Below are 19,178 nucleotides of genomic sequence, written 5' to 3' on the forward strand. Positions count from 1 at the left end.
TTTAGTCGGGAACAACTATGCTTTAATAATACTATTGTATCATCTACAAAACATATCAAAGGCACTTGATCTTCATGTGGGCACTATCAGAAAAGAGCATGTTTCCGTCATCTTTGCATTGGCAAAAGGTGGCTTCACTTCTGCTGGCAAGGCGTTGCGGGAGCTTCAACTCCAGCAATTTTTCTTTAATCCGCCTTGGGTAGCATTGACCACCAACTGCGGCGAGGGAAACGCTACGCAATCCGTTCACCACAACGCGTTCCCTTCGCGAGGGGAGCAAGACGCCGCATCTGCGCGATGACGTCACGCTCCCCTCGTAGTCTGCGCTGATATCACACTCTCCCCCGCCGGCTGCTTGCACTCGGCAGCGCCCAAAGCGGCCCCCTCGTCCGTTCGCCAGCAACACTTGCCGCTACCACTGCTCGCTCCGCTACGGCGACCATCACGCGCTACACCGCAAACTGATTGGTTCACGCGCAATAAACCTGACGCGCACCTAACGTACGCGTTGAAACATGTCTGCACGTGTCGCAAGACCTAAACCAGCCCTCGCTTCAAACGATTCTTCGAGTGCTCACCGCAGCACTCGTGTTAGCACTGTTCAACTCGTGACGCCACCTGCGCGCTACGCTGCTGCTTCGTATCCCATCCGAATTCCCTTTGGAAAGATGATGTGAATTTTTTCCTAAGCCTGCCTGATATGACAATATTGCTTTTGCTGCAGCTTCATAGTAAGTTTTACACATTGTTGCATTGTTTCAAAATTTTGGTTATGGGAGCTTGTGTGCGCAATTATTCTTCTACTCACACTAATGGTGAACAAACTTTTCAAGCTGAAATGAAATCTTCAATATATTTAAGTTCCATTACCTTCTTTGGAACACACATTAGCATCGGCGTGCTTATAGGCGAACTCCACCAAGATGTGCTAAAGCACACAAGACACAAAGTTTGAAACCTAAGGAGAAAGTTTTGTGACAAAAAGTTCTGGCCCTATTTAGCACCGATACTTTTCGCCAGGGTAGCAATATAGTTTCCATCAATCACCATGAAATTCCAAGATAACAATGGTACAGAAGTCGCTAATTAGTCATTGGTCCCTACTACTAAAACCATCGGTGAGCACACGCACACGGAGTCACTCACGTTGGAACATGTGAGGGGGTATGACAAAGTGCCTAGAAAAAAAGACAGTCATCTTTCGGCGGATTATGTCTGCAGCTGTTATAAGTGAGTATCGTGGACGTATAGTACACCAGACGCGCTTCATTCGATGCATAACGTCTTTCATTGAAGGATAAATGCCAGTAGTACCTTCAGCTGATACAGTACTGATCATGCTGATGCTCACTACTTTGCTCTCTCTACACGGTGCTCTTGCAACCGGAGATGTGGAAGAAAGGAGGGACGAGCTGGGTGAGTAGAGTAAATAGGTGAACGCGTGAGTGACTGAGTGAGTGAGTGAAAAAACTCCATTCCTTCCACAATAAAAGTGAGTAAACTCAACGTCACCTGCAGACTAGCTCCACTCGGGGACGGTCCAGTAAAATCCAACTGTCCTCGCATGGGCCCTCTGGGTGGCCCGGATGTGAGAAATGATGTCTTGGGCTTTAAGGAGCTTCTTTTTCTCTTTGGAGAATGGGGGGCCTGTAGATGCACTGCCCCAGAGGACATGTTCGAAGTCCGCATATCCACCACCCAGGAGGCAGTCGGAGCCTGTAACAGTTCGTAGTATATTGCGCGTAGTGTCGCAGAGTTCTATTTGTAGCTGTGCGAGAGGGACACCTTGGGTCCTGAGCAGTGAGAAATGTGGCAAAGACAGTACTATTCTTAAGAGATAATTATCCTTGCATTGCTCGTTGTACGTGCAGGAATGCTGGACTAAGTTATTTTAACCTTCTTTTTGAGCATGAATGCACGGCATGAACTAAACGTATCAATAAATAAGCTTGGTGCCAACCAAACTTCTTTCGAACAACGCTTGCGCGATACCCGTTAAAAGACGTACACTGCAGCGCGTAAGAATAAAAAATATTTGTATTTACCTAAATTGTGAAGCTTTCGGTCATCTGTTTAGGTCGTTGTCTCACGTCTCACGTTGTACGCGCACAGTTTTATGTTCCGTTCGGTACGTACAGGGTCTATGTTTTAGGCACATTAGGTCAGCTGGCTGTGGCTGTGAAACATTAGCGCTTGCTTTCGCGTGAACGCTATCATCGCCGCAAGGCTAAGTCGTCTGTTCGAGCCAGCGAAACACGGTACAATGATTGTTCTTTCGAATAGACAACCACCATACCACGGAGAGGCGTCTGTAAAAGACATACCAAAGGGAACCCACTCTCGCTGCACTCTTGCAGACCACCGTAAGAAGCACGACCATATGATCAACACTGATGGCGCTCCTGCACGAGAAACAGAAAGGAATTTGAGAAAACGGGCCATGCCCGAATCTTGGCCTATTAACGCGATAGCCTTAGAAAGCTCATGTCGCCGAAATTCCACCGTTGACGTCAGCCTCGCGAATTCTGAGCGAAAAATCGTCAGTGTGTGAGAAATCGAGAAAGAATTAAGCAAATAAAATAAATTATCAAATTTTGGGTCCCATTGAGGATAGAACCCAGGCCGTTCACGTGGAAAGAAGGTGTTACACCTTAAAGCTACGATATACTTTGCAGCTGATTCGGGACAAAATACTACAAAAATGCCATGAAGTGGAAGGAGTCTACTTAACACATTTTGTTCGGAGGTATCACGACGAAAACGAGCCCATTCGGTTATTTGCAGGCGTGCTTGGGAGGCCATCCAACTACGTCAAAAAAGGCCGGGATAATGCAGCCATCGCCCATAAAAACACACAGGAACTTTCAAACAGCTATAAAAATGGACAACTATGTCCATCTATCTAGTGGAAACCATACCATGCCTTTCCAGAGAGGTTGATCAAGCAAACAGCAAACGCTGGATAATGTGCTGCCATCTGTGAGACATTGTGAGGCTCTTTATGGCCTTCAATACGGCGAGCGCACGGCGTATATCTTGGAGACCATGCAACACTTGCCTCAAATAAGAAAAATTGTGTGTACGTGCACGCGCGCCCACGTGCGCGCGTGTGTGTGTCGGCGAGCCATGTGCGAGGCATTGTGAAAAATATGTCTTGGTTGCAGCAGAGCGCTGTTCCAGCAGTCACTGCAATACTATATATACGTCACGATTGCGCGTGCGGGCGTTTGTGTGCGTGTGTGCGTGCGTGCGCGCGCGCGTGAGTGAGTGAGTGTGAGTGTGTGTGTGTGTGACAAAACATAATTATAAGTATGCACTTTGCGGTTGAAGGGTGCACTAGGGACCGGATTTCGCCATCCCGTTCAACTCTTAAAGGTGAAGCTTCACCCCCGTATTCAGAGACGTTTCCGGACTAGAATTTGACTTGAAACCGCCTTCAATGCAGCATGTTTGAAACGTGTCTGTACGTTTGTGCAGCCGTCATGTTTAAGCACGCACCTGCAAGCAATAACTGCTCACTAAGGTCAATGGCTCCGTATACGTTTATGGCATCCATAACGCTAGGAAAGGGGAAAGCCGGAGTCCTGGAGAGATGCTAAGAGTCAGCGATGCTTCCATGATCAACACCATACCCACCCCCTTTTGACAAAGAGACGTGCTAAGTCATTTTTCCGACACCTAAACGCAAAAAAATTGCTCAGTCAGTTTCTCTGTTTTTTGTTGGCATCTGTCCAATGATTCAGGCACCCGTCGAAAGTTTAACCCTTTGCTCAACGCCCACCATCTTGATTTGGTGACTGCATTCATACTTGAGATCTGTGTCAATCAAAAATCAAATATGACGCATACTTAAGGCGCACCATTCAATACGCAGGTGTAGAGCAGTGTGTATTTTTATTGAGAAAATGCATAGACGCGTAATTCTGAACACCGAAGTGCCTATCCCACTGCACTGACAATGCGATGTTATGAAAGAAAAAGCAGGTGTTTTCTGCGCGTCGCTAGAAAGTCATGGGTTTTAACTGGATAGATGGATGGATGTATCCAGCTGTGCCCTCTAGAACGGGTGGTGGCTCCCGCCAACTAGCCATAAAGTGAAGTGCTATCACTGTTTGTTTAAGGATTGAATTTCACGCGCACCTTGATTGTAGTCACCAGTCAGTTAGCCTCCTCTGAGTTATTTTCACCCGCTTAAAATCTGGTTTGCCTTCATTGTCTCTAAACCCCAATGTTTTGAAAAATTCAGCGCCATTATCTTGGACTTAATGGTGAAGCCCTTTACAGAGCATTATCCAATGTTCAGCCTCATCCCCCTCTCCACATGCACTACCGCACACCATGTCTGTGGCTTCGTATTTGGCTTAGTACGTCTTGGTCCGCAATGCTCCTGTACCACAAAAATGGCGCCACTATGCTTCGGTACAGATCGTAGACCTTTTCTTTTGAGATTTCCTACTTGAAAGTTCGGTAGGTCTTTGGTGACGATTCCGTAAGCATTGCAATCTTCCACATGTCCCTCTGTTTTCTTCACCTTCTTCTTAACGAATGTTTCCTTTTGGCTTGGTATTCTGCTGTTGTATAAACACTTTCTTGACAATTTCAGAGTTTGCTTCGTTCATTTATTATCAATATTTCATTTGTACAAGTAGCTGAAAAATTTCCTAGTCCAACGCTCATCTCCCATTTTTCTCAATAGCTCCTCAAATTATATCTTGGTGCTAGCTTCCCTGCACTCAAACGATGTCCATCTTATGTTACCCTGCACCCCCTGGTTTGGGGTATTCCTGTGTGCACCCAAAGCAAGTCCACCTATGCCATGTTGTTTAATTTCCAATCTTGCTTGAACTTCTGATTTCTTGCACAAAAACACATTGCCGAACGTCCAACCTGGGACCATGACACCTTTTCAAATCCTTCTCACAACGTCCTTCCTATTGTAGTTCCACAGTGCCTATTTTTCTTACAGTTGCATTGCTGTTACCCTTAGTCATTACGTATCTTTCGTGCTCCCTCAGGTACTCAGCCCCATTATTTATCCATACGCCCAAATATTTGTGTAGTATAAGGCATCGCAGGCCAGGGGAGTGAGTCGTCTTTGTCGCAAAAAGGCGCGCTTCCCAAAAAGCCGATTCTCGGGAGACGATAATCTTGGCGTAAGCGCGCCCATTCTGACAAGAAGACCGCAGTTGGTCGCCGCTTTTAACAATAAACTAAGAAGTCCACGGCCAGCGTATTGCGGGCGGGCGACGTGAGGACAGTGTATAGACACCGATCCATCAGGATTAGAGTCCACTTGACGGCTGTCACGCTGGACAGCATAGTGATCTCGCGGTAATGGCAGGAGGCCCGCAGCCGAATGGCGCCACCATTGTGTGCGTTCGCAAAGTTCGTGGAACGTAGTGTGCAGGCCGGTCCTTTCGTCTTTCTCTTTTCGAGAGAGCTGTCGAGTGCTTGAATAAGAAGGCGAGAGGAGAGGACGGCAACAAGTGTTTAGCCTGTCCCATAAACGGACTGAATTGCTTAGTCGGCCGTGAGGAGAATTGGGGGGGGGGGGCAACCAAGGGGTTAAAACCTGGCTCCCATTTCCTCACGGTGGTTCTGGTCGCAGCAAAGAGTGCTCTTCACTATCGGCTCTGTCGAAGCAACATGCAACGGTTCCAATGGTGAAACTGTGTAGTAAATATATACATAGTTCCTGTACATAAAGTCGAGTTGTTGAACGTATCGAAAGGCGCTGATTTCCATCGTTTACAAGCAGCAGCAGCCACGACAAGACAGAATGGACACCAAAACACCAACCTTCCCCTCCCTTCTAGAGCAACAGCCGTTACGCAGCTGAGAGCTCTGCTCGAGGGAACAGAGGGAGTGGGTAGAAGGTTGAGTTTTACTTTTTGTATTTATCCACTATTTCTAGCGTGACTCCCATTATCTTTTGCTCACTGTTTTTGTTATCATGAAAAAATCGTGATTGTCTATTTTTTGCGTGCTGAAGTTCAAATTTACCCTATCTCCCTCATTACCACAGATGTCTATAAATCCCTACAGATCTTCCTTGTTGTTACTATGTCATCTGCATACATCAATGCTGGTAATGACTGTTTCGTGTGTTTTCCTTGCTTGGCAAAAGAGCGGCTGAAGCCAAGTCGACTTCCCTCTAACTAGGCTTCTAGTCCCTGCAGATACAGCATAAATAACAAAGGTGACAAGTAACATCTCTCTCGAAGCCCGCTTTGCATTTTATAGGTTCAGATACCTGTTCTTCCCATTTGATAACTACCACGGTACTTTTATAGATATCCTTTAGAAGATGAGTTATTCCATCTTCTACATCTAGTGTGTGGAGTATTCCCCACAAGTCTATTTGAATCACACTATCGTAAGCTTCCTTGATATCTAAAAATGCCAGCCGCATGAGCCTGTGTTCTTTTTTCGCTATTTCGATACACTGCATCAGTGAAAATAGATTGTTCTCCAACCTCCTTCGTTTACAGAACCCATATTGCAGTTTTCCAAGCACCTTCTTATTCTCCATCCATGTCTGTAGTCTTTAGTATCTGCATCACCAGCCTGTAAACTACATATGCCACTGTTAGAGGGCGGTAGTTGTTTATATCGGATTTGTCCCTCTCTCCTTTGTAGATCATGCTCATCCTGCTTAGTTTCCACCCATTGGGGGCTTCATCATTCTTTGTTGCTTTTGTCGCTGCTTCTTTTATTGTTTGCTTAGATTTTGGTCCTAGTTTCTTTATTAGCATAATTGGGATGCCATCAGGGCCTGTTAATATGCTATTAGGTACCCTTTTTTCTGCCCTTTCCTACTGTCGTTGTCCCAGTGGAGCCACTGCGCTAATGGCCACGGTTCATAATCTTCTGGTACGGTGCAGTTGATCAATAGGCGTAAATTACAGACATCAATAGGCGCAAAGTAGACTTGTGCATAGGCAGAAATCGGATGTATGTATTGAGAAACAACGAGGGCAATGTCATAAGCAATGTGGATTGAATAGTCGAGATGGCAGAGGAATTCTACAGAGAGCTGTACAGAAGTCGAACCAGGATGGTATTGTGAGAAACTATATTAGTCCAGGAGAATTCAACATCCTACCAGTAACGACGGGGGAAGTACGGAAAGTCCTAAAAGAAAGCAAAGGGGATAAAAAAACCTTTGGTGAGGATACAGTAACAGCGGACCTCCTGCAAAATAGTGTAGAAATTGTGTTAGAAAACCACCTTATATATGAAGTGGTTCTTGACGCGAAGGGTACCAGAATTTCGAAAGAATGCCAACATCATCTTAATCTATAAGAAAGGAGACGTCAAAGACATGAAAAATTCCTGGCCGATCAGTTTACTCTTCGTTCTCTACAAACTATTTACAAAACAATAGCTAATAGAATTAAGACAATAATAGAGTTTGAAAAGCCAAAGGATGAAGCAGAATTTCGTACCGGCTACTCCACCGTAGACCATATTCATACTATCAATCAGGTAATAGAGAAATGCGCTTAATGCAACCAACCCCTATACGTAGGTTTTATAGATTACGAGAAGGCATTTGACTCAGTCGAGACATCAGCAGTGATTCAGGCACTACGAAGTCAGGGCATCGAAGAATCCTACATGAACACACTGGAAGAAATCTACAGAGCATCCACTGAAACCCCAGTACTCCATAATGAAAGCCACAGAATCCCAATAAAGAAGGGTGTAAGGCAGGGAGACACAATCTCTCCAATGCTATTCACCGCGCGTTTACACGGCGTATTCAGGACCCTAGACTGGGAAGAGTTAGGGATAAAAATTAATGGAGAGTACCTTAGTAACCTGCGATTCGGTGATGACATCGCCTTGATGAAGAACTTGGGGGACAAATTATAGTTCATGATTACTGAATTGGACACTGAAATCAGAAAAGTAGGTATGAAAAATAATATGCACAAAACTAAAGTAATATGCAACAATCACGGCAGAAAATAACACTTTATGATACGTGGAGAGACGCTGGAAGTTGTGAAGAAATATGTCTGCTTAGGACAGGTAATAACCGCGAAGCTGAACCACTAGATTGAAGTAACTAGAAGAGTAAGCATGGGGTGGAGCACATTACGCAAGCACTCTCAAATCATGACTGGTAGAGTGCCACTATCCCTCAAGAGAAAGGTATATAGCAGCTGCATCTTTCCAGTACTTACCTATGGAGCAGAAACCGTAGTTAAGTACTGGCGATGGTGGTGGTTTTGGGACGTTGAACCCCTTGAACCCCACAAACCATAATCATATGGTGGTTTTGGGACGTTAAGCCCCACAATTCAAATCAATCAACCTTAGGTGCAGGTGCAGAGAACGTGGAACAAATAGAGTGAAGGCGTATAATGTCTCATCTCAATGTAAGTGCTTGTTACCTTGAACAATATTTGAACTAAATATAAAGGTGGTCAAGCATAGTTTCAAGTAGTCTTGCGAAAGGAGAACGACAACAGCTTTCACTCATCACTAAAAGGGCTGGTGGAATCGCTATCGATTTTCCGCGTTGCTGTGGGAAAGGTCAACCATATTGAAAAAAAAAACGAATGGTGGGCATGGTGTAAACCACCACCCACCAACATAGTGGATCAATGTAGCGGGCGAATGCTGGAAAACGGCCACCATGGCGCATGGTGGGATATGGTGGGTGCTGCAGTGCCGGCAACGCTTGAGCGCGAAATGGCGTCAGAGTCACCGTGAGGAGCTGCCACAAAAAATAAAAAAGAATTGTATTGTATAGAAAACGATGTAAAAAAACACCCGTTCCATAAAAGAAAAAGTTACCACGGAGGATCGAACGTACAACCTGTGGATTCCCATGCGGAGAACACTAACCACTGCGCCACACCAACAAGACGTATGTGTGGTGTTAAATAGCTAGTTGACGTAAGAAACTCACAGTTAAACTTCAGTTCTGTTTGTCGTGTACTCGACATAGGCGAGATGTGCACCTACTACTAAAATTTGCACATTTAATAAACACAAGCAACTGCTGTCTGTAACGATTGCCACTGCAATAATGGCACGAGCGCTAGAATTTCTTCACAATTTACAACCGCAAGAAAAAAAAAGCAAGTGGAATGAAGTACAGCTACAGTTTACCGGCGGGGCCTGCCAAGTTTAATATCCGTTTCGCGCTCGTTCCGAAGGGTGACATCTGCTCACACTTTATGACACCGCTAGGCTCGTTCCTTAGATACGCCCACCTAATTCGATTGATTGAGTATTGGGTTGCTTTTCGTGCAACGTAGAGGGCAGTCGTGCCAGCGCACTGCTGTAGCTCTTTCGCTATAGCAACAACTACGTAATGGCTTGGCCAGAACGAATGCAGTGTGCAGGAAACATTACGCTATCATATTGGTTCCCCAAGCAGACGAGTTGCCAAGTCTGTGTTCTCGCATAAAAGCTAGAGAATTGCCGGCGAGTGCGACCGGTGGTTGTTGGTGAGGGGAGACGTACTTTCTCTAGGAGTGCTGGAATCACGTTGCATTGATGTTTGTTGCTTCTTGCGTGGACACCGTACACAATGAAAAATGCTTCATTTAGGTAAACTGATGCCATGGCTGTGCTGTATTGTCATTCTTAATTGTCGAAATTGTGTATTCTGAAACCCGGAAGCACGGATAACACAATTGTACGGGCTCGGTCAGTAGGCTTGACCTTTGGTGGTATTCATGGTAGTTGAACATGTAGTGTACAGACCCCAGCTGGTGACTATATAAGTTGCCCGCCATTAGAAGCCCACCCATCATCTGCTTACTGCTTCCCAGCATTATCGCAAAGGTGGGTAGAGCTTCTGAGCTTGATACACCATGTGGCCCGCCATAACAAGCAGCGCCTATTATCTGTTTAGTGCTTACCAGCATTATTGAAATGGTGGGAAGAGCTTCTCAGCTTGGTACACCACGTGGCCCACCATAATAAGCACCACCCACCATCTGCTCAGTGCTTCCCAGCAGTATGGCAATGGTGGGTAGAGCGTCCTATGATTGCCCACTATCTAGCCTCTACTTTCCACCATCATTTCCACTTTACGCACCTTCTTTCTGTACACCATACCACCCAGTATGTCCGGGCATATCCACCGTAATTTCCACTACGTCCTACCATATCCATCATAATTTCCACCATACCCACTATATTTCCACTATGCCCACCATGTTTTCTAGTATCCACCATGGCATTTTTCCGTTAGTGAATTTGCATTTAGGGCATTTCAGATTGCAATATACTGCTTGTAAAATAACTTCGAGAGAGAGAGAAAGATAAAGACGCAAGGAAAGGCAGGGAGGTTAACCAGACACACCTCCAGTTTGCTACCTTGCACTCGAAAAGAGATGAAGGGGAGAAAAGAGGTTGCAGAGAGATGAGAAAGGCACACAACATCACGAGCACACTCGGGGGAGCACACACAGTTTACAGGCGGTCGCTCAGGTTTGTTGCCTTCAAGTAAAGTAGAAGTGCTTTCGTAGCTTTCTGCGCAGTTGAGGCAGGCGCCCAAGGTACCAGAATCTTCTGCACAGAGAATGGTCTAGAGTCCAACTAGTTCAAAACCATTCGGAGCTGGCATCGCCGTGTGTCGTAGCAAGCGCAGCTGCACAGGACGTGTTCGATTGTCTCTTCAGTTCCGTAGGAGTCACACGTAGAGGTGTCTGCTATACGGATGCGAAAGGAGTACACCTTTGTGAACGCAACACCCAACCAAAGGGGGCATAACAGTGTCGCATCGGAGCGGGAAAGTTGTGATAGTAGCTGTATCTTGAGTGAATCATTTATTTCGTATAAGGGACATATTTCGAAGCTGGTTGACGACCAGGACGTGCGTGTAAGATCTCGAGCCAGCAAGTAAAGTTCTATTGCTGCATCAGTCCTAGATAGAAGGATCAGGACCACACGTGTTCCTTCATGGGCTGAGGTGATGCATCATCGGCTAATTGATTCCCATTAATACCGATATGTCCAGGCAGCCATTGATATATCACATCAAGCCCTCGTGCTTGAGCTTGATGGTGGCCATGTCTTATTTCATGTACTAATTGTTTATGATTCCTCTTACGCATGGCAAACTGCAAACTCTGAAGTGCTGCCTTTAAATCACAGAATAAGACCTTTTAATGAGGCCTTTGAATCACAGAATAAGGCTGCAGGCAGGGCCTTCTTGGGAAGCGCCTTCAACACGCGATGTAAAGTCAGTGCCAATCAGAACACCGGAAAAGAAAGTTTTTCTGAGTCCATTGATCTTCACGTAGGTGGGTATGTGATCACTCCCATGAGTCCCAATGTCGCAAAACCATTTAACTTTGTGAGAGAAACACCCTGACACCAATTACAGGTCAAGGCAAGTGCCATACGTGAGACCCCGCAAATATGTTGGAGTAGCATCGTTCATGATTGAAGGGTCGTAGTCGGAAGCAAATTTAACAATATTCCTGCCCCTGGCATTCATTCTAATACTCCCCCAAAGCATGTGATGGGCGTTGAAGTCACTGGTGATGCTCCCAGGCCCATTGATCCTTATTAGGATGTCTTTTATTCCGTCGCCGTTGAATCGCGCTGACAGAGATATATATCCACCAATAAGTGTGAACGAAACAGCATTCTTCTTTATACGAAGACACACGTACTGATTCTCGTCATTTGTACTTACTGAGTGTGAAACATGTCAAGTCCGTGCAGATGTAAACTATTACTTTGCTTCGTTTTTCGCAAGTGGCTGAATGAAAAGCTTCATAACCGGACAGTCTATAAGGCGTTGATACGTTTGACTCACATAGGACAAGTATAGGGAACTGATTCATTTGCCCGAACGAATTGACGAAAGTCCGAGATACGGGACTTCATGCCTCTGGCATTTCATTGAAAAATCGACGCACTTTTAACCTCAGTGCGGAATAGATTTTGCTGAGCCATTGTGCTTATACGATGTTAGCAAGCACTGGAGTCAGTGCACCCAGTATTTGCAGTGCACTCTTAGTAGACGGCGATTGTATGCTGCTCAGTAGCATACGAATCGTGGTAATAATTGGTTGCACGATTGCAGTCACTTGGCTGTCTTGGTTGGAAAGATCTCGAACCAGGATCCCGGGCTGGCCGTCATGAAACTCCTTCGGTTCGCTTGCAGGCCACTCTTTCGAAGTTAGGGTATGTTCACTGGCCTTGTCCTTTGCAGTCTTTTCTACAGCATGTAATCTGGGAGGTAAAGGAAGTGGTAATGATGAGGGAGCTGGCAAACACATCAAGGAGGTAGCGGGCGTCCTTGAAGACCGACGTCGACGTGAACGACGCCTTCTGACTTTAGCTACGTCTTCTAGATGAGATGAGTGATCGCGCACTATCTCCTTCAAGATGGCAATTTCCTTCTGAATACGCGGGCAGTCCTTCGATGTGGCTTCATGAAATCCGCTGCAATTCGAGCATTTCTTGACAGTATCGACGCACTTATCCACTACATGGGGCTCAGCGCAGTGGTGGCATACCGCTGAATTCTCGCAGACACTGCTTACATGTCCAACTTTCATGCAGTTACGGCATTGGAGAGGCTTTGGAATGAAAGGCCGCACAGCATGCCTGAAGTACCCCACCTTAACATGAGAGAGGGATGTGCTCTTAAACGCAATCTTCACACACCGAGACTTGCTCAGCTGGTTGACATCAACAATGGGAGTATCAGTTGTTGAATTGACAAGAACTTGTAAGTCGTTATTTGAAATTGACATATTTATGTCGTAGATCACGCCGGTTACAACATCAGAACCCAAGGGAACAAGAGAGCGCACCTGATTGCCGTCTAAGTCAGTTACACTGCGCACAACGCCCAAATCACTTGCGTGCAGGACGTCAACAGCCAGTATATTTTTTCTGGCGTTCACTCTTATGTCCGTGATCTCATTTGGCACGAGCGCTTCCAGTGATCTGGGCGCAGACTGTCTGTTAAGGCGTTTCATGCCGACGGTAGGAAGTGCAGGCAGAAACAGGATGGTATAAGTGTTCGACCTTGGCGTTTCACTTACAATGATTGATTGATTGATTGATATGTGGGGTTTAACGTCCCAAAACCACTATATCATTATGAGAGACGCCGTAGTGGAGGGCTCCGGAAATTTAGACCACCTGGGGTTATTTAACGGTCACCCAAATCTGAGCACACGGGCCTACAACATTTCCGCCTCCATTGGAAATGCAGCCGCCGCAGCCGGGAATCGAACCCGCGCCCTGCGGGTCAGCAGCCGAGTACCTTAACCACTAGACCACCGTGGCGGGGCGCGTTTCACTTAGAGTTTGAATACTTGAGGATGAGTATGTCCTCATGTTCCTGCTCTTCGCTTTGCGACTCCGCACAGGTTGGAAACCGTCATCTGAAAAGTCATCACTGCTGAGCGAGTAGGTATGAGTATCTTCACTGTCGCTGTCGCCCGCCTGTCCAATCCGCTTCCTGGAGGCAGCTGCCACTGACGCCACTGGTGCCAAAAGGCACCCGGGTTGGTCTACACCCATACCCTCCAAGAGAGCAGTGAAAACCGATCAACAGACTTAAATTGTCACAGAAATGAGCCGGAGTTAGCAGAGGTAGCACTTATTCAAAACACGCTTCTTCGTCTTCAAACTACACGTTTTCCGAATAACTATTGCAGCTACAAACACTACGAAGGGTGAGCTTTTAGGGGCGAAGCTCCTGAAGGTGTGGTTTTGTCCATCCCTTGTATGTATGCATGCATGCATGCATGCATGCATGCATGTATGTATGTATGTATGTATGTATGTATGTATGTATGTATGTATGTATGTATGTATGTATGTATGTATGTATGTATGTATGTATGTATGTGACCACCTAGAGTTCCTCCTTTATGTATGTATGTATGTATGTATGTATGTATGTATGTATGTATGTTTGTATGTATGTATGTATGTATGTATGTATGTATGTATGTATGTATGTATGTATGTATGTATGTATGTATGTATGTATGTATGTGACCACCTATAGTTCCTCCTTTGCCAACTGTCCACTCTACTTTGTCCTTGCAAACATCCCACTAACCGATCCACCACTTGACCTACCATAAAGCAAATACTGTTAAGAGGTAGCCAATATGATATGAAAGATGGTCGTGTACTTGTATATACGTGCGCGTTAAAGAACAAAAAAATTGTCAGACAGTTCACTCCTTATTTGTACGTGACCACCTATAGTGCCACGTTTGCAAAGTTCCCTCTTTCTACTTTGTCCTTGCAAACATCCCACAACGCCCCATCACCGATCAACCACTTCACTGGCCATAAAGCCGTTATAATGAAGAGGGAACGGAAGCGACATATAGGTACCACTTACGTATAATAATATTTATTGTATAAATATATACAGTGTTTGTCACGTCTTTGATGATGTAGAGGGTGATCTTCGCGGATGGTTCATGACTTAGCATTGAAACCTTCCAGCACTTCACCCCACTCATCACCATTCATTCCGTGGATATGCTGTGATTTTTTTTTCCAGAGTGCGACAGAAGACTAGGCGCATGTCTTTATCCTATAGGTAGGCACTTATTTCACATTCAATGTAATCATGACTCGTTGGGCATTGAGCAAATCTCACGTCTAGCCTGCACGTGCGGTGTGGTGTTGTATTTTAAATAAATAGGATATGGCTCAATTAATGACACGCAAAAGTCGTTATAGTTAATGAAAAAGATTCGCAGCAGTATACTAACTTCTATCATGTGCACGCTATATAGGTAAAATACGACAGAACTCAAAGAATGCAAAGTGGGGGGGGGGATTACACAGAAAGGAAAAACGTTCACATGTGAGAGGAACCACATAATTTCCTAAAATTAACAAGAGGGCACTCTGGCACTGCGATCGTTTGGCGATTATGGGAATGATGGTTAGAATATGAAATCGCCAAGCCTTCGTACTTTCGGGCTTCGAATGGAGTTGTGGCTCCGTTTATTGCTGTGTTTCAATTTTGTTTCCAATAAAAGAACAAACCATTTTAAGCTATGTGACCTGATTCGAATTGGTGAGGCTAAAAGATTATTGTGGTGAAGCGTAGCTTATAAAAGCTATTGCCGATTGTTGTTTCGTAAAAAAAAACAACTTGAAGCCTCACGAATCTAAATGGAACGTAAAGTACGAGGATTAAGCAAATCCATGAATTTACTTTATTTCTACACTGTACATGATTCACACGCTCGCTGAAGCTCCATGCGTTGCAGCTCCTACAGACACTAGCGCCAGAGTTCCTTCTCCTGTATGTATAGGAAAGTATATGGGACGAACAACGGGCTTGTGGTCACTCTCGAATCACAACCAAATTGCGACTCTACGTGATCAATTTTCGCACTAACGTGCGGCTTATCCTCGTGAACAAATAAAACTTTTGCATGTTCACATTGCTGTTGCTCCGCAAACTACGCCGACAACTGTTCCGTCGCATCAAATTAGTTCAGAGGCTTGTGACTGTGGTCGCGTAAATGAAACGTCGAGCAGCAAGCGACCAAGCGGTAGTTGCGACAAATGTGGCCATTAACGAGAATTTGCGACCAGTCGATCGCTTGGCGACTGACTTTGTTGCGCGATCAGCCCTACAATCAACGTCTAGTTTTCTTGGCTGCACAGTAACAGCAACAGAACCGCATGCATGCGTGCTACCGCGCAAAATATAGTGTTTGAGGGGTCACTAAATTGGCCCCGACTTTTTACGATGGGAGCTGTACATGGCTACCATATACGAAAAACCATCTAAATATGCTCGGCGATGTTCTCAGCGTTGCCTGTCACGTCACATTTCACGGCCACAAGCGCGCTCTTGGGTGTGGCGGGATCGTCACGTCATCTTCGAAGACACGCAGAGGCTTTCGTTGGTGATCGTTGTAAGGTACATTCAAAGCCTGACCTGGTGTGATCCAAAACGGAACTCATCTGCCAGTAATGTTTATAATGGTTCCGTATTCACGCAGAAATCCATCCCCAACATCAGGTCCTTGCAGCACTGCGGTAAAATTACAAATGTAGCAACGAAATCCCACTACCGATATTGACTCGAGTGGTGCGTTTCTCTGTCAGCATTACCAATTGCCCCCCCCCCCCCTCGTGGTTTTTCTGTTGGGCTCGATCTATAAGGTTTTTACTTCCTTGAGGCAGTCGGCGAGTTGAGTTTCCGGGTGATAGTGGAATGGGCCACACCAGTATCTACGAGTGCTGTTATTGGATACTTGTCCATGCGAACGTGTAAGTTTGCACTTACGATTTCCTTTGAAGCCAGTGACGTCGAATCGTCCATCATATCATCTATCGAAGGACATGTGCACTGGTGGGCCTCATATGCGACCAAGTTGCGAATGATGGCGGAGGGTGGAGCTTCGATAGCAGTTCCGTAGGCAGAACAGGCTGTGGAGTCAGCGGCTTTGCATTGTAGGCTGAGGTCAATGGCTCGTGTTAGGTCCCAGTGATAGCATTGTAATATTCACGATGCGATGCATTTTGTGTCACTACTGCGACGAACAGCTGACGCACAGCTTACAGACCGCTGGTCTGATAGTTATCCGGGCAGTCACAATGCCCGGTCCTGGCGGACTTCTTGCGAAACAGCTTCTGCTACGGAATGCACTGCGGCCTCTTGCGAAGAAACAAGGAAATTGCGGATCTCCTCACGAACAACCTCATGAATTAACTCACGGGACAGCACTCAATGCCGGCAGTCAAAGCAGAAACGCTGATGAATGCGTTGTGCGATCGACCGTGGGGGCTTCAACTAGTTAATTGAAATCTCTTTGATGAATTCCACTACAGTTTTTGGTGGGTAGCGAAGAAGGCCAGCAAACAGTTGTTCTTTGACGCCTCTGATTAGGTGCCGCAGTTACCTTCAGGCATCTACAGGTTAACTCGACGGAACAGGTGGGTTATATCCTCCGCTAACTTGGCGAAACGTTCGTTAGGTCTTTGTGTGCGCGACTGGATCAGCTGCTGAGCCAAGTCATAACAATCGCTGTTCGGAAAGCTTTAGATGAGCTGTTTCCGAAACTCATTGCAGGAAGTCAATGCGGCTTCCCTTTTCTCGTACTAAGTACGAGCGCTGTCTGCCAGGGCAAAGTAATCACGCGAGAGCTTCTGGTCTATTGGTTAATGATTCTATTTGGCGACTCGCTCAGACTGCTCGAGCAGTATGAGCGAGTTTGACGCCTCCATAAGCTTCTCCGTGGAACATCTCTTGGAACCGAGGTGGCTCAACGGTCAAGTGCGTAGCGCAGGTGGTTGTCATTTCTCCAGATGAAGTCCTTGGCTGAGGAGATTGCGAGAGGATTACCTCGAGGCTAAGGCCTCACCGTCGGTAACTGTAGATGTGGGCAGGCAGGCATGTGCACTGAAGGAACGGGTTGCGGGATCGGAAGGTAATGCAGCTCCGTGGAGGAGTGTTGAGCGTAAGTCCAACACCTCCACCAATGTCACAACGCGGAAATAACTCGAAACAGGACCACGGTCGGAAATACCAAGGTCGGTATTTAAAGATCGCACACAAGAACAAAAGACTCAACGTCCTCTTCCTCAGATATCAGTAGTGGTTGTTGCTCCTACTCGTGACTTCGTTGTCCTCTGCCACCCTGAGGGCCTTTAGTCGTGTCAATATCACCACCACTCGATGTCATGCACTTCGTCACGATAAATCTGACATTACCGTCTTGACGTAAGTCCCGACGTTGCATCAGATTGTGAGTGATAGGTTTACACGCCAGCATCATTCGCGTGTCTGCTAAAGTCTCGATACCTCCAGAACTGCTCAGTTTAAAGAGCCCCTATAGTGGTTTACAGCCTAACAATAAGTTTAGGCCCCGCCCACAAGCATAACTTTGCCACCCCGCAAAAATTTGCATTGAATCCACATTTACTCATTTGTATGACGCGAAGCTTCAACCATATTTTTGATATGTGATTTCATTACACAGAGACATGTTGGTGCCGCTTGTTTTCGGTGTAAAAACGCTGACTTTCGGTGCCTTTTCCGCAAATATTTGGACATTGCCTACGCCAAACGTAATGTTTCAACTTAAGGACGACAAGATTTTCATTACTATTGCGCATAGCACTTCTGTTACCAGCGAAAATGTACTTATGGTTTCAATGGAAACCTTGTAGAACGACTCTCTTGAGCAGATGAATGACAGGTCATCCGCAGTGTTGGGGGTGGTGCTTCAATTTTGTGTTATGTTGTAACCAAATCACAAACAAGGCTCGTCTGAAAATAAAGAAAAACCTCTGAAAATACAAAAGAAAGAACGGCGTTCCATTTTATTCCGGCGGTGCGTATTCTTGCGGCACACTTCGTGATGTAGGCAGTTTAACGACAGGGCCTGAGCATGAAGTAAGCTCTCGATTGGTAGATATATGAGGTACCTTTTGTGAAATGTTTCATACCCTGCTTTGCAATGAAGTGGCGCGCCCATTCCGCGTTGTATTACATGACTATCATGTTCGATAAACTGATTTTCTATTGCGTTCTGCATTTGTGACTGCGCGACCAGTAGAAAGAGCAGCACTTTGTCGAAAAGTGCGAAATACTGATTGTCGCAAAAATCAGTGTGGATATTCCACATGCTTTATGAAGGAATGAGTGATGAGGAGGAGATAGCACTTTCAGAAAGAGTAGTAAAGGCGAGAAAGAAACTACTTTTTCGCCATTTAACTCGAAGTGGTTTAGGGGCCTTTAAACGAAGTTGTTCAGCCAGCTCTTAACGCTTGACTCCAGGCAAAAAATCTGGCATAGGCTGCTGCTGGCTGACTGCTTCGCATAAAATGTATTGCTGCCGTGTGGGTGATTAGCATGATTTTTATCGAAAATTTTAATATAGTAATGATGTTTCAGCTTACCGTTACCTTGTCTACATGGTTTCTTTTGTTTTTATTGAAGCCTGCAGCTGCAACCCCAGGCTTCGCTATGGACGACGCTCTCAGGTTCTGTACCATTATAATGGCAGGCTGAACCAGTGTCTGCCCGGCGGGAACAGCGGAAATTGCAACAGTTTCACATCTATGTTGGGGTGCCTGGTGAGGTGCTTACGTGTGGAGCGTTAAGAGAGTAGGTTCACACGTACGGAATCACGCACAGTAATAAAGTTGTTTTTTTTTTGCGAATCTAAGTATTGTCTGCGCCAGTC

The 19,178-nt window shown here is 45.7% G+C and overlaps 1 long non-coding RNA gene across 1 annotated transcript; it reads left to right on the forward strand.

Annotated features, from left to right (window-relative positions):
• The first annotated feature begins 1,199 nt into the window (after positions 1 to 1,199).
• Positions 1,200 to 19,132, forward strand: LOC142764942 (uncharacterized). The gene is made up of 3 exons (XR_012883976.1): positions 1,200 to 1,416; positions 14,522 to 14,560; positions 18,932 to 19,132. It is a non-coding gene; the product is annotated as an uncharacterized LOC142764942 (long non-coding RNA).
• Positions 19,133 to 19,178: the final 46 nt, after the last annotated feature.

Source organism: Rhipicephalus microplus, chromosome 6, assembly GCF_043290135.1.
Source record: "Rhipicephalus microplus isolate Deutch F79 chromosome 6, USDA_Rmic, whole genome shotgun sequence".
In the NCBI taxonomy this organism is placed as follows: Eukaryota; Metazoa; Arthropoda; class Arachnida; order Ixodida; family Ixodidae; genus Rhipicephalus; species Rhipicephalus microplus.